The following is a 21,478-nucleotide window of genomic DNA, read 5'->3' on the forward strand; positions in this document are numbered from 1 at the left end:
AAAATCATTTGGTCATTTTCAAAATCACTCCAAAAACTATTTTAATTAATCATTCGAAATTCATTTTTATAATACAAAAAATGCGATTAAAAGTGTTAGACTAAACATTTAATTGATTTTGACGGATTCAAAGTGTATTCCAAAGTGATTTTAAATATGACAAAAGAGATTTTAATCACTTCACATTCCCTCTCAAACATGTACTTAAACATCAATGTATTTTAGTAACTGAAGGTCAAAATAAAACACGAACAAACAAGTATAAGAAAAAAAGCCAATTCAAAAGGTAGTTACAATAAAATATTTTGATCTTCGATGCAATAATTCAATAACTGAATTATTTAGGAAAAAAATTTTATACTATGATAGTATGGACAAATTTCTATATTATCTTTACATATTTTATTTCTCTTAAACGTACGTTTAAAAAAGAATGGACCTACTAAAACTCATGTGAAATCTACAAATATTTATAAAATAAATTTATAGTGGGAATAAGCATCCATTAGAAAATTTCTCAAAACAAAAAATTACATACGCAGGTTAGACTTTTGAATCCCAAACACTTTAATTCATTACAGTTGTAGGGCAAAAACTCCATTGACTTCAATTTCAAAAGTATTGCACTTGTTATTAAGCTTCCCATACTTGGCCTTAGTCTTATACTGAGCCCACAGCTCATCCACCGGCTTCCCCCAACAACTGCCGGAAGTAATCGACGGAGTAGTCATTTCTCAGCCTCCGGTTCAGCTCCGCCACCAGCCCACTTCTCACCCCCTCTAAATAATCCAAAAATCTCGCGGTCACGTCGTAGCCTTCGTCCCACCTGTTCCCGCCACCCGGCTCCACCCAATACCCCGGAATGTATCCCGATTTCACCCGTACGTAATCGGTGATCCCTTCGATCAGCCACCTCGGCGCCTCCCAGTTCCCGTTCCACTGCCAAATATTGGTCATTTCATGGTACAACACTCCTGCAATTAAGAATATGAATAAAAGATTAGAAATAGATTATATCATTCGAAACTAAAATTTGGTAAAATTTAAGACTCTGACAATTTGATTTTTTTGGAAGGCAATCAGTCTTTGGTGCTCTAAATGACCAAGTGTAGGCATGGCATTATTTATATTCCTTTATGTATTATTTATGTTTTTGAGTTAGAAAATATAAAGAGATGGAAACGGTATCATTTACCTTTGTGCGTTGTGTACGATCGAGTTGCGCAGTTAAACGATGTAAGACAAATCTTATCGTTTACCTTGTCGTACTAAGCGATGGAGCCTTGGAGACTAAGCGATAGTGATATCGCTTACCTTATCATCTACCTTGTCGTACTAAGCGATAGGGTCTCAGAGACTAAGCGATAGTGATATCGCTTACCTTATCATCTACCTTGTTTTACTAAGTGATGGAGCCTCGGAAACTAAGCGATAGCGATTTCTCTTATCTTATTGTCTACCTTGTCGTACTAAACGATGGAGCCGCAGAGACTAAGCGATAGTAGTATCGTTTACCTTTGTCGTACTAAACGATAGGACGCTGGCGCCACACGATGAAGGCTGTCATTTACCCTTTCGTTGTACACGATGGAGGCTGTCGTCTACCCTTCCGCTGTACACGATGGACTCTAGGCACTAAACGATGAATGATGTATTCGATCGTTTAGCTGATCGTTGTACACGATGAAGTCAAATTTACTAAGCGATATACAAAGTGATTTTAACTTTGGCTCTTTGTAATCTGTATGTTCATTGAAAATGGGCAATATCCCCAATTTATATACTGTTCCCTATTTTAGGGATTCAAAGAATTGAAAAATTATATACTAAACAACTAATGAAATGAGGACACATGGTCCAATACATGAAGAAAGAACTGGCAACCTTCAGCTGAGTGTCTTCTTGACTCCTCTTTGGTTGCTGATATGACATTCACTCTAACATCCCCCCTCAAACTTGTGGGGAGTTCAACTATCCCAAGTTCGGACCTTAAGTTGAAGAATTGAAAGTGTGTCAATGGTTTTGTGAGGTAATCAACTACCTGATCCGATGAAGGAACATATCAGATTTCAAGTTTTCCTTTGAGAACTAGATCTCTGCCAAAGTGATCATTGATTTCAATGTGTTTGGTCCGAGAATGGAAGACCAGGTTGTTGGCTAAGGCCCCTACACTCATATTGTCACATCAGATTATTGGTTTGATTGAATGGGATTGTTGGATTTCACTTAGTAGTTGTTGAAGCCAAAAAATTTCTGAGGCCATGTGGGCAAGGGCTCGATACTCTGACTCAGTACTTGATCGAGCTATTGTTGTTTTCTTCTTTGAGGATCAGGAGACAAGATTTCCACCAACAAATACACGGTATGCAGCTACTGACTTTCTATCACCAATGTTTACTACCGAATCTGCCTCTGAATAAGCTAATACTTCAAGTGAATGACTTGGTTGAAACAGTAGGCCATAGTTCTTGGTGCCACTAATGTATCGAAAAACTCTCTTCGTTGCTTGCTAGTGAACATCTGTGGGAGCTTTAAGGAATTTACTGAGGTGATTCACCATGTAAGTGATGCCCGAACGGGTGTTAGTTAGGTACTGGAGTGCTCCAATTGTGCTTCTGCACAAAAATGGGTCATTGAGAGGAACTCCATCATTGATAGATAGATGTTTGCCTAAGTTGTTGAGTGAGGCTGCAGATTTTAGATCTGAAAGGCCAATCCTTTGTAATAGGTCATCAACATATTTCGACTGATTCAATATAAACCCATACTCCAGATATTGAACTTGGATGCCTAGGAAGTAATTCAGCTTTCCTAGGTCTTTGAGAGCAAACATGTTATCCAAAGTAGCCATTAATCGAGAGATAAAATGGTTGTTGTTTCCTGTAATTATGACATCAACCACATAGACAAGGAGCTATATAGTTGAACCTTTTGAGTTAAGTATAAACAATGATGTATCTACCTTCGATTTGGTGAATCCCCAGCTAATTAGAGTAGTGGTGAGTAGATCATTCCAGGCCCGAGGGGCTTGTTTTAGTCCATATATAGTCTTGTTCAGTTTACATATATGATTAGGGAACTTAAAGTTGACATACCCTGGTGGCTGATGCATGTAGACATCTTCTGTTAGTTTGCCATTTAGAAAAACATTGTTAAAGTCAAGCTGACGAAGGACCCATCCTTTGGAGACGATAATGCTTAAGACAACTTTGATTTTTGTTGCTTTGACCACCGAGCTGAACGTTTCAAAGAAATCAATTCCAGGATGTTGATGAAACCCTTTGGCTATTAGACGTGCTTTGTATCTCTGTATTGATCCATCCGGATTTTTCTTTAGTCTGAATATCCATTTATTGCCCAACCCATTGAAGGATGGCAATGGAGGAACTAACTGCCAAGTCTTGTTGTTGATGAATGCTTGAAATTCAGTGTCCATAGCTTGCTTCCATTGAGATGCAGCAAGTGCATCAGACACTTGTGTTGGTTCAGTCAAAGACCAGTCACGTTGAGTAGTGCTTAACCAAGCTTTTGGTTTGAAAATGCCAGCTTTGCCTCTCATAATCATTGGATGAGTAGGCTGCAATGGATGAGAGGTGTTAGGAATAGGGGTTGTGTTTGAGGTATGTGGAAGGGTGTTGCTAGGTGACTGATTGGAAGGGCTGGCCATGGGAGTTTAGGTGGCTATATGTTCTGGATAGTTGCTAGGCAAGGCATCTGATGTTTGAGGAAAGGAGATAGGTTCAGTAAGTATAGGGGAGGTGGAAGAGGCTGGATTGATATCTGGTATGGAGGTGTTTAATGGTGAGAGACTATTATAAGGGTTTGAGATAGATTGTGATGAGTGATGAAGGCACTTTGCAAAAGTGGAGTAATGTTGGGAGAAAGGACTTGAGGGCCACTGTTCACTGTAATTTTGTGTGTTGAAGGACCAAGTACCTGAAAGCTATAGGAGAAAGGAAAATCAGATGTCTTTATGAACCATGCTTGGAACCAAGTAAACACATTTATCAGACTGAAACTGAAACTTGTTCGGCTGGTATGCTCGAAGACGTGGAAAACAGGTGCAACCAAACACTCTTAGTTTTATAATATCAAGTAGTTTACCATACATAAGTTGTACAGGTGACTGGTTCTTTAGTACCGGCGTGGGAAGACCATTTATCAAATGACCGACATTGATGAGGCATTGACGTTTGTGCTAGCAAAGTCAGCCCCATCTCTACTAGGTGTCTATGTTTTCTTTCAGCTCTTCCATTTTGTTGAGATGTATAAGGACAAGAAAACCGAGAGGCAATGCCTTATGAGCTACATAACTGATGCAACTTGATATATTCACCCTATTATCTGACTGTAGTGCTTTTACGTTTGTTTAAATTGTGTTTGAAAAATTTGGAGGAAATGTTTAAAGGCATGTACTATATCAGACTTCTGTTTAAGGGGATAGACCCAAAGATATCTGCTATAATCATCAATAAACGATATGTAATATCTATATTCTTCAATGGAGTTTGTAGAGGTTGGACCCTATACATCTGAGTGTATTAAATCAAATTTGTGTTGTGCATGAGTCAAAGAATTAAGGAAGGGTAGGTAATGGGCTTTACCAAGACAGCAAGGTTCACAAAACTTAATCTCTTCATTCAACTTAGTAGGAAGATTACAAGTTTTCAATATATTTTCCAAAATTCAAAGAGAATGAGGACCTAGTCTCCTATGCCACAACCCTTTAAATTCTACTAAGTTTGCTCTACTTTTGGACAGAACAAAGGTTGTAGATTTGTTATTTTTGTTCATTGGGTTGAGAAAACAGCTTGCCTCTTTGATATTTACATCAATTGGAATCACCTCGGCTTCATTTAGCTGATATAGTCCATCTTTAAGTGTTCCTTTCACCAGTACTTGTCCCGAACATTTGTCCTTCACAATACAACAATCATTATAGAACTCAACAAAAACATCATTATCTTAAACCAGCTTTGATATGCTAACCAGATTCTTGGTAATATTTAGTACACATAGTATGTTTTTCAGATTTAAATTGCAACTAGAGGAACTTAAACATGCATTTCCTATTGAAGATATATCTAACCGTTGTCCATTCCCTACTATAATTTGTTCGTTACCTATGTACTCAGAAGGGTTTGCTATATTGTTGGGATATGTTGTCACATGATTGGTTGCTCCACTATCTTTATACCAATTAAAGTCCACTGCTGATTCGGTTTGAAGAAACGAATTCAAGTTCTGTGAGGTGAAAATTATTGAGGGATTTTCCCCATGGTTGCCTTGATTCTGCATGTATCCTTTCCCACTGTTTTGATTTGGGACGAATTCTCGATTATACCTCTGGTAGCACACATCTGTAGCGTGTCCATACTTGGAGCAAACCTGACGTGTAGGCCTATTTCCTCTGCATCGACCTCTTCCTCTATTTCCTCTACTGTTGTTGTTTCCTCTGGATCCATTAAATTGTTGTTTGTTACCTCCTTGTGTGTTCTTTGTCCAAGGGCCTTGTATGAAGAGTTGTTTTGATCGTAAGCAACATTGGCAGAGGCATTGCGAGTAAATGCTGTAGTGGCTTTTGAAGTGTTCTGATGTTCTAACCTCGTCTCGAATGACATAGTTCAGATTGTATATCCAACCAAGATATCTCTAGCTTACTTTGAATAACGATAACCACTGGATTGTACTTCTCATCCAGTCGAAGAAGTACCTGAGACACTAGGTTACATGTAGATACTGGGCTCCCAGCCTGTGCCAGATTATCAAAGTGAAGCTTCTTAAGTTTCAAATATTCAGATATCTACTTATTACCTTTGTGTGTCTATTGAAAAAGTTAGTGAAGATAGTCTTCTTTTTCCTTCAATTGAACTCCAAACAACGAGTGTATGGCATCCCATAGACTCTTGGCGCTCTAGTACCCCATCAGTTGTACAGCAACTTCAGGAGTCATTGAGTTGTATAACCACCCTGATAGGATTTGATCTGCTGTAAACCAAGCTTCATATAGTGGGTTCAGGGACTTCACGCAGGTGGAGCTCGAAGCTCCTTCTGAGGCTTGAGAGTCTACTTCTCCAGGTTCAGGTGCTGATGAAGTAGTCATAATGAACATAGGAGGACATACCTTTGTTCCGAACAGATGACCTTCAAGTTTGTATCCTTTCAAGATAGGAAGAGCTAACGTCTTCCACAGCATAAAATTAACTCTCTCCAACTTGGTGTTGGTTATTTGATTCAGTAGTTGATTAAGAGAAGATATGCTGAACTTTGACGATTTAGTGGTCGCGTTGAGTCCTGTGACAGTGGCATTTGTCACAGTCGCTTTAATACCAAGTTAGAAAATATAAAGAGATGGAAACGGTATCATTTACCTCTTCATTGTGTACAATTGACTTGCAAGGTCAAACGATGTAAGACAAACCTTATCATTTACCTTGTCGTACTAAGCGATGGAGTTTTGGAGACTAAGCGATAGTGGTATCGCTTCCTTATCGTCTACCTTGTCGTACTAAGCGATGGGGCCTCGAAGACTAAGCGATAGTGATATCGCTTACCTTATTGTATACCTTGTCTTACTTAGCGATGGAGCCTCAGAAATTAAGCAATAGTGATATCGCTTACCTTATCATCTACCTTGTCGTACTAAGTGATAGTAGTATCGTTTACTTTATCTATTACCTTTGTCGTACTAAACGATAGAACACTGGCGCTACACGATGGAGGTTGTCGTCTACCCTTTCGTTGTATATGATGGACTCTAGCGCTAAACGATGAATGATGTATTCAAGCATTTAGTTGATCGTTGTACACAATGAAGTCAAATTTACTAGCGATACATAGAGTGATTTTAACTTTGCCTCTTCATATTCTGTATGTTCATTGAAAATGGGCAACATGCCTGTTTTATACATTGTTCCCTATTTTAGAGATTCAAAGAATTAAAAAAATTATATACTACATAACTAATGAAATGAGGACACATGGTCCAATACATGAAGAAAGAATATTTTTTTGTTATCACTAATCCTAACAGAAATTTGGAGCATTAAAGGGAATAATTCTTCATGACTCTCCAAAGTGACATGGCAACCTTTAGTTGATGTGTCTTCTTGACTCTTCCTTGGTTGCTGATATGGCATTCACTCTAACATTTGTGTCCTAGAGTTTTGAGAAGTACATGTATAAACAACTAATTTACCGAAAAAATTAAACTAATGAGTGAAGGTAGATTTAATTATATATCATCTAACACTCTAACTCTATTCATCATTACAATAATATCATATATTTCTTTCTAACGATAAATTGCTCTTTCCTTATACCCCTGAAAATAACTAAAAGGGTATTTGCCTCACCAACATGAGTTAAGTTAGTATAATAATATCAATTCAATATTTGGGCCACCAACTTTAAATGTTTATGGAGTCGAGTTGGTATATTTTACCAACTCACCCTAACTCTTCATTATTCCAATGTTTTCAATAGCTCCACCCATTGGCCACTATCGATGACTATCACTGTCACATTCTGAGAACTAACTTCGAGCTCCGATAACCACATCTGATGACAACTTTAACAATCAACTCCAAAAACCAACTTCGACGACTAATTCCATCGGCAACCACCACTGATGATAACTCCGGTGATCCTATCCAACGACAAATTTCAGGCTCCATCTACAGACTCCAATGAAAATCACCTTGATGATCAACTTTGATGACCACCTTCGAGTTAGTAACTCTGACCACAACCTCCGCACTTTAGCAACCACCTCCAACGACAAACTAAAACAACCAAATCCAATACCACCTTTATGTGACCAACTTTGGGCTCTAGCAACCACCTCCGACTACAAACTCCAATGAAAATCATCTTCGATGATCAAATTTGACGGCCACCTTCGCACGACCAACTTCGGGCTTTGAAAACAACTTTCGATGACAAACTCTAGAAACCAACTCCATTACCACCTTCATGCAACCAACTTCGGGTTCCGACAATCATCTCCAACTACAAATCTAGCGAAAATCATCTTCGATAATCAACTTTGACAACCACTTCCAATTATTATAAGACTGTATGACTGTTAAACTATAATATAGGTGTTAGAATGCCTTAAATTTGTTTGTTGGCATTTCTAACAACCAAGTAGGGTTTAGAGTAGTGCGCTATATAAACTCTCTACCCTAGAGGTGCCGTTTGTGTATTTAGAAAACATTCTTTCTAATAATACCATTCTCCCTTTATCCCGTGGACGTAACTAACACACTGTTAGTGAACCACGTATATCTATATGTTGATTCTTTTACATTTTTTGTATTCTTTAATTGTCGATTACATAACAGTAGGGTTGTTGATTATATAAATAATAGTATTTTGTTTGCATTAAGTACAATATTTATACATAGAAATTTGTAAAATATATTTTTATTTAATTGAATTTATATATCAAATGAGTGTTAAGAATATTTGGACAAGTACGTATATGCTTGAAAAGTATGTAACATATGATAGGAGATTTTATTCTTGTAACATTTTCTAGCAAGAATTAGTTCTCTAATGATCAAATTAAAAGTGAAATTATTAAGAAAATATAGTGGCATTTGATTGGTTACTAAGATGATGAGAGAGATTCAAATTTTTTTTAAAAAAAAATCATGACAGAGTAAAAATATAGAGCAACAACAGGAAAAAAAAGAAAAAGGAGAAGATGATGAAATTCACGGAGAAAAGTTAGGAAACAAAGGTTTTAATTTCTCTTTGGTTTCTCATTTTATTTAATCATATTTTGCAAAAACGATAGTGGCTTAATTGTTGTTCAATAAAAAAAAATAAATAAATAAATAAAAACTTTAAAAATTAAAGAAAAAATTTACAATTCATATTTTATTCAAACAAATATGTGTAAAATTATTGAATAAAAAAGTTTTAAAGCAAAAATAGTAATCATAAAAACAAACTATTTAGAGTTAAAAAACGATGTCCTAGACATATGAACTCATCTTTGCACTCCAAACACATTATATGAACTAAAACCAAATAATTCTACACTCCAAACACAAACAGACATATGAACTCCAAACATCTTATCTCAACTTAGTGTCCTAAATAACTCTTAATTAATATAAGGTTGGTGAACCATATACATTTCTATATTGATTTATTCTTGTTTTTTATTTTTGCTTATCAATTAGGGAAACAACAAAATATAGAAATCAATGGAGGATAAAGGTATTTGACTTAATTAATTAAAAACTAAAATGAAATAATTAGTAAAGGGGCGGTAATTTCATCTTAAACCACGACAAATGAAAATCATATAAAATTGAAGCTTTGGGGATAGTAGTAAGCACCTGTGATCTCCCTTTTCAAGTCCCCACTGTAGCTTGAGATATAGTTTGCGCCGAGATGAATCTTGTCGTTGGTAGTGAATGCCACTCCTTCGAAGTTTTTATCAATAAACAGGCTGATCTTCTGCACATTCTTCCGATCCGCTGCCGTACTTTGCCTGAAAATGTTCCATATTAAAGTAGTGGCAGCTACCAGCGTCTGCCGGCTGTAATTCGCTCCGATTATGTTGTTGAAGCGGATGCCGCCAGGGGTGCCACTGGCGTTGTTGGTGACGGTGTACTCGACGGCCACGATGGATTGTAGGAGAGCAAGAAAGGGCAAGAGGAAGAAGATTAAGTTGTTGGAAGCCATGGATGTGTGGTATCTGAGCTTTGGAACATTTAATTTGGTCGTTGATTTCGATTTAGGAAGATGGAAGACTCGTGAAATTGTTGTCTTGACTTTGTCCAAATTTTGGAAACTAGTGTGTATGATTTTTTTTGGAAATGTGTTATTGAAAGTTGGAAAAATAACCTTTTGGTCTAATTTTTTTATAAAGTAATTGCAAATATAGTAATCAATCCAAAGTATTTACAAATATAGCATAATAGAAAAGAATTTGTAGGTATAACAAATTTTAGATTTTTCATTCGAAATTTATCAGTGATAGAACATATTGTTAGTAAGGATCTATCAATGATAGACCATATTATTGATAGAATCTATTCGTCTATCATTGATAGACTTTGATATATTTGTAATTCTTTAAAAATGTTGCTATATACTTTATTATTATCCTTAAATGTGTGCCCAATGCAATTACCTTATTTGGTCCATGTTTGATTCATGTTTTGAAATGTTACACTTTTGCTCATGAATTTTGAATTTGATTTTCATGTCAACTTGGTAGATTTTAGAATGTTATATTTTGACCATTTAGTTTTTCAATTGGTTGCAAGATTATTTTATTGTTTTTCTCTTTTACCTCATTTTGGTATTTGATGTTAATTTTCAGTTAATTAGTTTAAGGTAATTATAATATTAAACTTTTCAAAGTGAATCTTTAGTTCTATGTTTAATAGTAGCAACTTTGATTTCAGTTTTTTCAAAAAAAAAAAAATAAATAAAAGAAAAAAAGAAAAGAAAAAACTTTAACTTCAGTTTGAGTTAAATAAACTACTTAAATATTTGAAATTTTAAAAATTTTTAAAAATAAACAAACTATTAGATATAAATTTTTATATATGTCTAAGTGAACTCTAATCTTTTATAAACATTTTTTTTTCAAATCTATAAATGGTTTTTAAAATTTTTAAATATAACAAATATTAATCTAATTTCTATCTTTTATCGAAAAATTATTTTAAATGATAAAACTATTGAAAATATTTATAAATATAGTAAAATATCACAGATAGACCGTGATAGACTACTATTTGTATCCATCTATGTCATGATAGATGCAAATAGTAATCTATTGTAGTCTTTCGCAGATAGATAGTGAAATTTGACTATATTTATAAATACTTTTCTTCATTTTCCCATGCTTGAAAATAGTCCTATTTTATTATTATTTCAATTTTACCAATTCATTCCTGTATCAACAAGCTTCTTCTATATGTTATATTTCATGTATAAGCAAATTTATATACTTTATATATGATATATCTATCAAATGATATATCAAATATAATGTTTAATCATATATACAATTGATATACCATTATGTTAATTATATTATTGAGGATGTTGTTTGTCCGATTAAGAAGTACTATAATACTAACTTAAGTACTAGTATTCACTGAAAATTCACTATTGAAACAGAATTTTATGCACAGTACAACAAAATTGAGATTTCAAGATATTTAAAAATGATAACAATTAGAATTCATGACACTTGTCTTATGTCGTTGTATCACTTATAAAGGTATGAGTATTAATGATAGTTTTGAAAAATATCATAATTGAACTTTAATGACAATAAATAATTGTCAATAACGAAAACTTACCATCAATTATAAACCGTCACTGTCAAGTTTACTATGACAGATTATCATGACATTATTAGCTCAAAGTTGGCTTAATTGGGTTGCATTTTGGGCATTAGTGTTGTTATAAAGTGTCTGCAAAGAATATAAAGGGACATTTTTTTACTGTCAAGAATATCTGAACCATATCATCTTTTATTGTCAAGTATATCTGATCCATGACAATTGTTCTATCATAATACATTTGTATTGTCAATAAAATACATCTTTTTATGATTGTTATTTGTTTGAATCCAATCATTACACATATGATTTTCATAATTAACTAATCATATTTAAACACAGAGACAAAACAATCATAAAAACTTTCATATATATATATATATAATGAGAAGGTTTACAAATAGTGTCCTTAAACAAAGAACATACATTAAAAGGTGACACACAAAACAAACTTGGTTTCCAACTGTAAGTGTTCCAACGAGTCCGATATCAATCCAAGGCTGCAAATAGAGAAGTTCTACATGTTAAAAGCTACATTGACACTTCAAAGAATTCAAAATAATTTAAAGTAGTTCAAAACACAAAACAATATGACACAAGAAATATAGATGATACAATCTCAAATACTCTAAATTTAATGTCTTGAGGTAGTTCACAACACCAAACAACAAAAAGGCTGAATGATCGTTTAGGAAAAACGTATGCGATCGTTTAGAGAAATCGTGAGGTAGACGATCTTTTAAACGGAAGAGCTTCTATTGTATAGGCTCTCGCGATCGCTTTCACAAATTCTTTTTAGGCAGGCGGAAAAATGAATGCACGATTGTGAAAAAATGAAAACGATTTTCATTTTTAACCCAGTTGATTACCACAACCAACACAGCCCACTTCCCACGTCCGAACATGGATAAATTAGTTAATTATCATATAATTAATTAATTAATTAATATAATCATATTATATTTATATCCTATAGTTTGATATCACATATCTACTATAGTATTTTCTCATCTATTTGATATAAAGCATATTTATATCTAATTTCCTCCAAATTAATGTATCTCATACATTTATTCAATTGTATCATATATAATTAACTAGTCCAATAATATCATATATAATTGAACTTCCTCTTCTCAATTTGAACATTTCAAATTAACCCAAACACTGGTTCTCGACTTTATCCAAGCTACCCAGGTGACCTAATGGACCTGTGGCTCGAAGCTCCAACGGTACGTGAATAGCTAACTAAACTCTTTAGCCACGAGATCCACCATCCATTAACTGTCAGTGATTCTACTAAAAACCAACAGTTGAACTGTTCTTACCACAGATATATTTCTGTGTCTATCGGATATAACCAATCATGAGTATGATGACCCTTCACAAATACTCGTAAGTACAGTTGAGCCAATTTATCGTTTTGCTCCTGTAGTTACATTTCACTCCTTAAGTACCACTGATTCCTCTAATGAACAATACAACTTAGTCCAACTATGTGTGAACACCTCTCAAGCCAAGAGAAGGTGTTTGGCGCCACATCGTTCAAGCCTCGGAATCAACCCTTAAAGGAGTCATCTATCTACTTACCCCTGCCTTGAGGAAGGAGTGAATTCCATCTTGTGTAGCTAAGTTCCCAACTCCTAAATCAGATGAATCCCCAAAATGGTAGATTTGAATCAGCGACCCGCACACCACCTCCAAAACATTATTGAAATTTGCAATACTTTTGTGTTCCCGAACATCTCTGTTGAAGAAGTTCGACTAACTTTGTTCCCATTTTCTCTTTGTGATCAGGTAAGAAAATGGGCATATTCCCTCGAACCGGGAGAGATCACTTCATGGGAACAGGTAGTGGAGAAATTTATGAAGAAATATTTTTCGCCTACTGAGAATGCTAGACGAAGGAAACTCATAACAAATTTTGAACAAGACATGGACAAGTCGCTCAGCAATGCCTAGGCGAGGTTTAAGAGGTTGGTCCGGGAATGTCCACACAATGGTTTGCCAAACTGCCTTCAGATGGAAATCTTTTATCATGGTTTGAATCCCGCTTCGCAGATTGTTGCCAATGCGGCAGCCGCTGATGGTCTGCTTGATAAAACGTATGACGAGGCTAAGAATATCTTGGATCGCATCTCTAAGAACCACGAAGATTGGAGGGAGAGTGATCAGAAACTGAGAATTAAGGATACTGATGCAAGTAATGGTGCTATTGGTTCACTAAAAAATCAGATGACCGCAATGATGAACTTAATCCAGGGAATTGCAATCAGTAGCCCAACACCGCAAACTGGGAAAATCAACGCAATTAGTCAAAACACCGCAAGGTATGGGACTTATGGTGATGGGCACGCGATGGAGGAATGCCTGCAAAATCCACAGTCCGTTTACTTTGTAAAAAATAATCCCTTTTCGAATACCTATAACTCTGGGTGGAGAAACCACCCTAATTTTGCATGGAAGAATCAGCAACAAAACTTCCAATCCGTGGCACAGAAAGAAGGGCCACCAGGATTCTTCCCACGCAACAACGGTCAGACAAGTAATCAAGCAAGTAGCTCGCAACCACCGCAATCATCCTCTTTGGAGAGCCTGTTGAAGCAGTACATAGAGAAAAACGAAATGGTGCTTCAAAGTCCGGCTACGTCCATCTACAATCTGGAATTACAGATGGGCCAGATTGCAAGTGAGCTAAAGAACAGACCGCAAAGGGCTCTACCGAGTTCAACAGAATTCCCACGCAACCTGGGGAGATCAGGTAAAGAGCAATGTCGGGTTGTGACATTGCAAAGTGGAAAAACTGTGGAGGGAGAAAGAAAGAAACCGAGCAGGACTGCTCCCATTACGGCGGAACCTGAAATTGCGGTGACACAAGAAGACGAAGGAGAAAAAGAAGCAATAGAGTAAGAAGTTGCGTCGACTTCAAAGCCAACAGAGACGGGGATCGTGAGAATGCAGTTACCACCCTTCCCGCAAAGACTGAGAAAGAAAAAGAACGAAGAGGTACAGGCTAACGCTTTCTGTCTATGCTAAAACAATTACATATTAATATTCCATTCAGTGAAGCGATTGAAGAGATGTCTGCCTATGCAAAGTTTCTTATGGATATGGTAACCAAGAAGAGGAGAGCTGGTAAGTTTGCCACGGTGGCGTTAACAAAGAGTTCGAAATCAATCATTCCACTAAAGATGAGTGATCCTGGGAGCTTTACTAAACCTTGCTCCATATGAGGACTGTACATCGGGCAAGCCTTGTGTGACCTTTGAGCCAGCATCAATTTGATGCCTCTGTCGATCTTTAAGTAGCTGAATGTGGGGCAACTTGTGCCCATAACCGTGACTCTCCAACTGGTCGATATATCTCTAGTACATCCGAGGGAAAGGTGAAGAATGTGCTGTCACCATTGACAAATTTATCCTACCAGCCGACTTCATCATCTTGGATTACGAGGTCGACAAAGATGTGCCCATCATTCTGGGGCGACCATTTTTATCAACAGGTCGTGCCCAAATTAATGTGCATAAAGAGGGGATCACTTTGAGCACCAATGGACAGAAGCTGCCAGTTATTATTTCCTTTAAGCTTAACGAAGACCAGGAGAATATGTTGATGATCATTCTAAGGAAGCATGTATAAGCAATTGGCTGGATGCTCGCTGACATTCGAGAAATTAGCCCAGCGTACTATATGCACCGCATTCGTCTTGAAGAGGACCACAAGGCAATGATCGAACATCAGCGCAGGCTCAACCCTGCAATGAAAGAGGTTATTAAAAAGGAGATCATTAAATGGTTAGATGCAGGCATTATTTATCCTATAGCAGATAGCACGTGGGTCAGCCCCGTGCAGTGTATGCCAAAAAATGGAGGCATGACGGTAGTCCCAAACAAAAAAAATAAACTAATACCGCAAAGGACCGTCACTGGGTGGCGCATTTGCATGGACTACCGCAAGCTAAATATGGCCACAAAGAAAGATCATTTCCCCCGACCGTTCATTGATCAAATGCTAGACCGTCTAGCTAGAAATGACTTTTACTGCTTTTTGAATGGTTATCCCAGGTACAACTAGATTATGATAGCTCCAGAAGACCAGGACAATACCACATTCACCTGCCTATATGGGACCTTTACTTTTCGCCACATGTCGTTGGCCTCTGCAATGCACCAAACACGTTCCAAAGGTGCATGATGGCCATCTTTTCAGGCTATCTTGAGAACTCTGTCGAAATCTTGGACGACTTCTCTATTTATGGGAATACTTTGGAAATCTGTCTAGCCAACTTGGAGAAGATACTGAAGAGATACAAAGAGACGAATCTGGTGCTTAATTAGGAAAAATGCCATTTCATGGTAAAGGATGGCATAGTGTTGGGACACAAGGTTTCCCGGGACGGGTTGGAGGTGGATAAAGCAAAAATCGAAGCAATTGAAAAACTTCCACCTCCAACAAGCGTGAAGGTTGTACAAAGTTTCTTGGGGCACGATGGATTCTACAGATGCTTTGTCAAAGATTTTTCGAAAATAGCACGACTACTGAGTGCGTTATTGGAGGCTAATAGAAAATTTGATTTTGACAACAACTGCCTCAACGCATTCAAAGTGTTGAAGAATGCGCTGATTATCGCTCCCGTGTTAATTGCACCTGATTGGACACTTCCTTTTGAAATAATGTGCGATACAAGCAGGTCTGCGATGGGAGAAGCTTTGGCATAAAAGAGAAAAAAATTCTTGCACCCCATCACATATGCGAGTAAAACATTAAATCCTGCTCAGAAAAATTATACCACCATAGAGAAAGAGCTTCTGGCGGTAAATTTTGCATTGGAAAAATTTCATGCATATTTGTTGGGGACAAAGGTACTCATCCATACTGATCACTCGGAAATAAAGTACTTAATGATAAAGAAGGATGTAAAGTCGAGGTTGATCAGATGGGTTCTCCTCCTTCAAGAATTTGACATAGAAATAATTGACCAGTAGGGGCAGAGAACCAAGTTGCGGATCATTTGTCTAGATTGGAAAACCCTGAAGTTGACTGCAATGAATCAGAGGTGAGTGCGGTGTTCCCTGATGAGCAGCTGTTCCATATTGAGGAAGCTCAAATATGAATGCAAACATTATTATTGGGATGAGCCGAATCTGTATAAAAAGGGGGCAGACCAGATCCTACGACTATGCATTCCAAATGCTGCTTAACAACGTATATTATCGCAATGTCACAACTCACCATATGGTGGGCACTTTGGAGGACAGCGCACCGCATCCAAGGTTTTACATAGTGGATTCTTTTGGCCTACACTATTTAAGGATGCAACTGACTATGCCATAAAGTGTGATCGGTGCCAACGCACAAGTAACATTTCATGGAAACATGCAATGCCGATGAACACCATCTTGGAACTCAAATTGTTCGACTTGTGGGGTATTGATTTCATGAGACCATTCCCTCCCTCAAATTGTAAACATTATATTTTATTAGCAGTCGACTATGTATCCATGTGTGTAGAGGCAGTGGTATGCGTCGCAAGCGATGCGGCGGTAGTCTCTCAATTCCTGAAGAAGAACATTTTTAATCGTTTTGGCACCCCACGTGCCATAATAAGTAATGGGGGGTCTCACTCGTCAATCATACTGTTAAAGAGCTACTGCGCAAATACAACATCCTCCACAAAGTGGCCACTGCATACCACCCGCAGACGAATGGTCAGATCGAGGTGTCCAATCGAGAAATTAAGCTGATACTCAGTAGTAAGGACTTCACGAAAAGATTGGGCAACAAAGCTCGATGATGCGTTGTGGGTATACCGGACTATATTTAAAACACCCATAGGAATATCCCCATATGCGTTGGTATTTGGTAAGGTGTGTCATTTGCCTTTGGAGCTGGAATATAAGGCACTGTGGGCGGTAAAGAAGCTTAACTTTGATTTGAAGATGGCAGGAGAAGTGCGAAAAATGCAACTGGTCAAGCTAGAAGAATGGAGGATTAATGCATATGAGAACGTAAAGATTTACTAGGAGTGCACCAAGCGCTGGCACGACAAACACATATGCAATAAAAACCTCCAGGTCGGGCAAAAGGTCTTACTATTCAACTCACGTTTACGGCTCTTCTAGAGAAAATTAAATTCGCGTTGGTCCGGACCATTCGTAATTACACAGGTATTTCCGCATGGCGTGGTTGGATTATCAAATGATGATGGAACCAACAGATTCAAAGTTAATGGGCAGCGAGTAAAGGCGTATCATGGAGAAGGCTGGCATCACCATGTCGACTCCGTGGCACTCAAGAACATTGAATAAAGAAGGAAGTAGGAGGTCCCTGTGTTATCAAACGATCGGAATCCATCAGGGACACTAGTTTGAGAATCATGAATCTTCAATTCTTCTTTACTATTCAGAATTTTCAATTCACTATATCTTGCCAGTCTTTATCTATTATGACTCTTATTATTCTAAAAAAAATAGGAGATTGCGATAAACAAATTTTGTTTTGTTTAAAAATCATTTGACCTTCTCTCTGTTTTTCTTGCAACGATCGAGGCACTAGATTGCGGAGATGTTACATGAAGAAGCAACTTATCTTATTCCGTCACCGCAATCCAAAGAGGAGAGATCGCCGCAAAGAAGGATGCATCAATACACAATGCGGGCGACAACGCAAATTTGGGGGTGTATTCTTCCTTATCTATATTTCAAATTTTGCACTATCGCATCGTATTTTAATTTTAAAAGTTTTATCACTGCATCCTCTTTGATCACCGCAATCATTTAACATGGATAAATTTAGTAAGTTACCGCATACTGTCTCTTTGCCAATTATGATTTCAATGATGAAAAATATGCTTCTATTTCTTTCATATATACTAGAGTCAACTTAACTTTAAGATAGTCACCTCATGAAATATTTCTAGAAGTTAGGGGTTTGCTAGTTTTCTTTCAACCTCTCTTTACGAAGCTTTCTAAGAACATCGCATGACTTATTTCAATCTTTTGTCAATGAGGACATTGCCACATTTTAAATTTGGAGATGAGGTATTTATTTTTGACCTTGCTATTTAAAAAAAAAAAAGAAAAAAAAAGAAAAAGGAAGGAAAATTTTGAGAATAACAACTCCACTGTCAACGCAATGGGGAAACCCGTGTTGATAAGAGTTAAGTTGTGAAGGGCACTTACCCGTAGTTGGATGTCCGTATGACACACGTGGGGGCAAGCCAAAACAAAAGTAAGTCACATGGATCAATGCATAAATAAATGACCACAACTCTGCTGCCAAGTAGGTATGAGTTTAGTCTGAGAAAGAGCACATTGCTCGTAGTTGGATGTCCGCATGACACACGTGGGGGCAAGCCAAAACGAAGGCAAGGCACTTGGATCAGCGCAAGGTCAGAAAAAAAAATAATAATGTCAAGAAATATGCAAGAATAAAATCATTTGACACCTCGGTGGAAAAGTTTTCTTTTTGAAATAAATCATGCGATATTCCAGAATTTAGTAAAGTCCTTTTGAAAGTTAAGCATGCAATCCCTAGGTCTTAAAAATATTTTAAGAGGAGACTTGAATAAGACCTAAGGAAACTTTGGTATATAGGATTTGAAAGAAGTATCCTTGAGAAATCTAGGAAAAGAACATTATGGTCAATTTGCTAAATGAAATCTTTAGCTTATGCTTGAGGACAAGCATTGTTTAAATTTGGGGGTGTGATAATGGTCAGAAATGCACGTTATCATAATGCTAAGTTCTTAAACAATGATGGCTTGCATTGATAAAATATGTTAAATTGCATCCAAAAAGTATCAAATTCATAATATTGCGGCCGCATGCGTTCATTGCATAGGAACAGTTGATTTTTATATTTTTATGCAGAATATGCGTTGACGCAAGAAATTGCGATTATAGGAAATCATTGGTCGAGTGCAACATTACTGCAAGACTTTGCGGTGATTGTGTTCGTAAACATTTGCTCAAGAAGGATCACTGCAACTTGGTCGGTGCAACTTGGTGGCTGCATCTGGGTCAAAGGCATAATTAATCGCAGTGGGATAGAAAGCTGATGACGGTCGAATCCAAATTAAGCTGATGACGATAACAAGTACATTCAGCTTTTCGGTGACAAATATACGGCGCATCAGTCAGGGAATTAAAGCCATCCCATCTGAGCAATCATAAGAGAGAATCCGCCTTCACCCTGAAGCTCTATAAATACCAAAGGCATCCTTCAGAAAAGGGGTTAACCAGTTCACCAGTTTACGAATTTAAGAGCTCAGCTTGTCTTTGTCCATAGTTTTTCCTTTTTATTTTAAGGCAGAGCAAGAGAAGAGTAAAGACGCCGAAAATCGCTCAGGGAAAATCGAGAGAGAACCTTGAGCCGTAGAAGCAGAAAGCGGGCCGACTCTCGCGAAAGCAAGATTATCTTTTGAACACGAGTAGAATAATAGTGTAAAAGCTTGGGCAACGAGAGATTGCTACCAGGCTCTTTATTCTATACTTGCATCGTTATTTTGTACTTTGTGTTTATATTTATACAATGGAAGTTCGTATTCTACATCTTTTCACTCTCTTAGCACGCATGAATAGCTAAACTAGTCGAATGGTTTGAGAAGAACTAAGCTAACATGACCTAGGAAGTTCATTGCTTGCGATTGTCTTGTTTTATGTTGTGCCCAATACCCCTTTAGAGCTACTCGAGAGAGAGTCTAAAGAATGAACCTAATGACTCGAGAGAGCTAGGTTAGAATCTAGACTCGAGAGAGCAAGATTAGAACTGCATAATTAAGAGATAAGAACTTAGAGATAAGTTCTGTTTGTCAACCTGCATCGTATGCATCATAGAGATGATGATGATATTATATGGTCGCCTTACTTGTGTGTATGTCATTTTGTTATTGCATAAATAAGAATAGAGGCTTATGTGTAGGTTCTATAGACTTATTGCATATATTGCATGCGTTCTAGCCTTAGAAGTCGTGGCATTCGCACCGAGAGGTGGTTTACTGTTGTATGCATGTTGCATGATCGCAAACATGAATGCATCCTAGGAAGTGTTAGCCGAAACTTTTCTCAACCCGTTCACCGCATACTCATCGCATTTCCCGTTTATTCAACTCTTTTCAAACTCCGTCGCATTTGTTTATTTTTCGTTACCACAAACAATAACCTTAAAAACTATTTATTCATTTGGTTACCGCAAAGTTTTCCTAAAAATTACCATCGCAACCTATTTTCACAAGTCCCTGAGTTTGACCCTAGACTTACCAGGAAACTCAGTGGAGTTTACACTTGGATTCCGCTGAGGAAACTTGAGTGCTCAACGCAATTTCACCATCGCATTTCATCCACATTTTCACATCATAAAATAACGCATCAGACATAAACTAGCTTTACGCTCGTTCCACAACTCCAGATGTGTTATGGCAACACTCTTGGAGGGAACACAGTTGAGTATATACACCGCAGTCTCTACTGCGAAACCCCAAAACGAGTTCGGTCAGGAAGCGTAACTCATCATCGAGTGAACCGTGTCTAACAAGGTCCTATTTCTCCTCTCCGCTATACCATTTTGCTGAGGTGTACCTAGCATTGAGAGTTAGGAAACGATTCCATATTCTATCAAATAGTCTTGGAATGCGAGGTCCAAAAACTCTCTACCTCGATCTGATCAAAGTGTTTTAATACGTCTATCCAATGCATTTTCAACTTCAGCCTTGAACTGTTTGAACTTTTCAAAGGATTCAGACTTCCGTTACATAAGATAAACATACCCGTACCTAGAGTAATCATCAGTAAAACTGATAAAATACTCATAGCCACCTCGGGCTCGCACATTCATAGGACCACAAAGGTCAGAATGTACTAAATCACGTGGCTATTTGGCTCTAGAACCTTTTCCAGTAAAAGGTCGTTTAATCATCTTACCTTCAAGGCAAGATTCGCACACAGGTAAAGAATTTTCATATAACCCACTTAGAAGTCCATTCTTCACTAATCTCTCAATCTTATTGAGATTAATGTGCCCTAAATGTAGATGCTAAAGTTGGACATTTTCTTTTGGAGAAATTCGTCGACGTTTTGATTGAGTTACGTCAGTTCTGAACATTTCAGTATTATGGAGGGAATTAATGGCTAACGACCTTAGCACATATAAATTCGATT

The 21,478-nt window shown here is 37.2% G+C and overlaps 1 pseudogene across 1 annotated transcript; it reads right to left on the minus strand.

Moving 5' to 3' along the window:
• Positions 1 to 449: 449 nt before the first annotated feature.
• LOC120078385 (uncharacterized) lies at positions 450 to 9,819 on the minus strand (annotated as a pseudogene). The gene is made up of 2 exons (XR_016529537.1): positions 9,354 to 9,819; positions 450 to 974 (listed from the first exon to the last, which is right to left on the minus strand). The product of XR_016529537.1 is annotated as an uncharacterized LOC120078385 (transcript).
• Between the last annotated feature and the right edge of the window lie 11,659 nt (positions 9,820 to 21,478).

This window comes from Benincasa hispida, chromosome 5 (genome assembly GCF_027475165.1).
Source record: "Benincasa hispida cultivar pf3 chromosome 5, pf3_genome.v1.1, whole genome shotgun sequence".
NCBI lineage: Eukaryota > Viridiplantae > Streptophyta > Magnoliopsida > Cucurbitales > Cucurbitaceae > Benincasa > Benincasa hispida.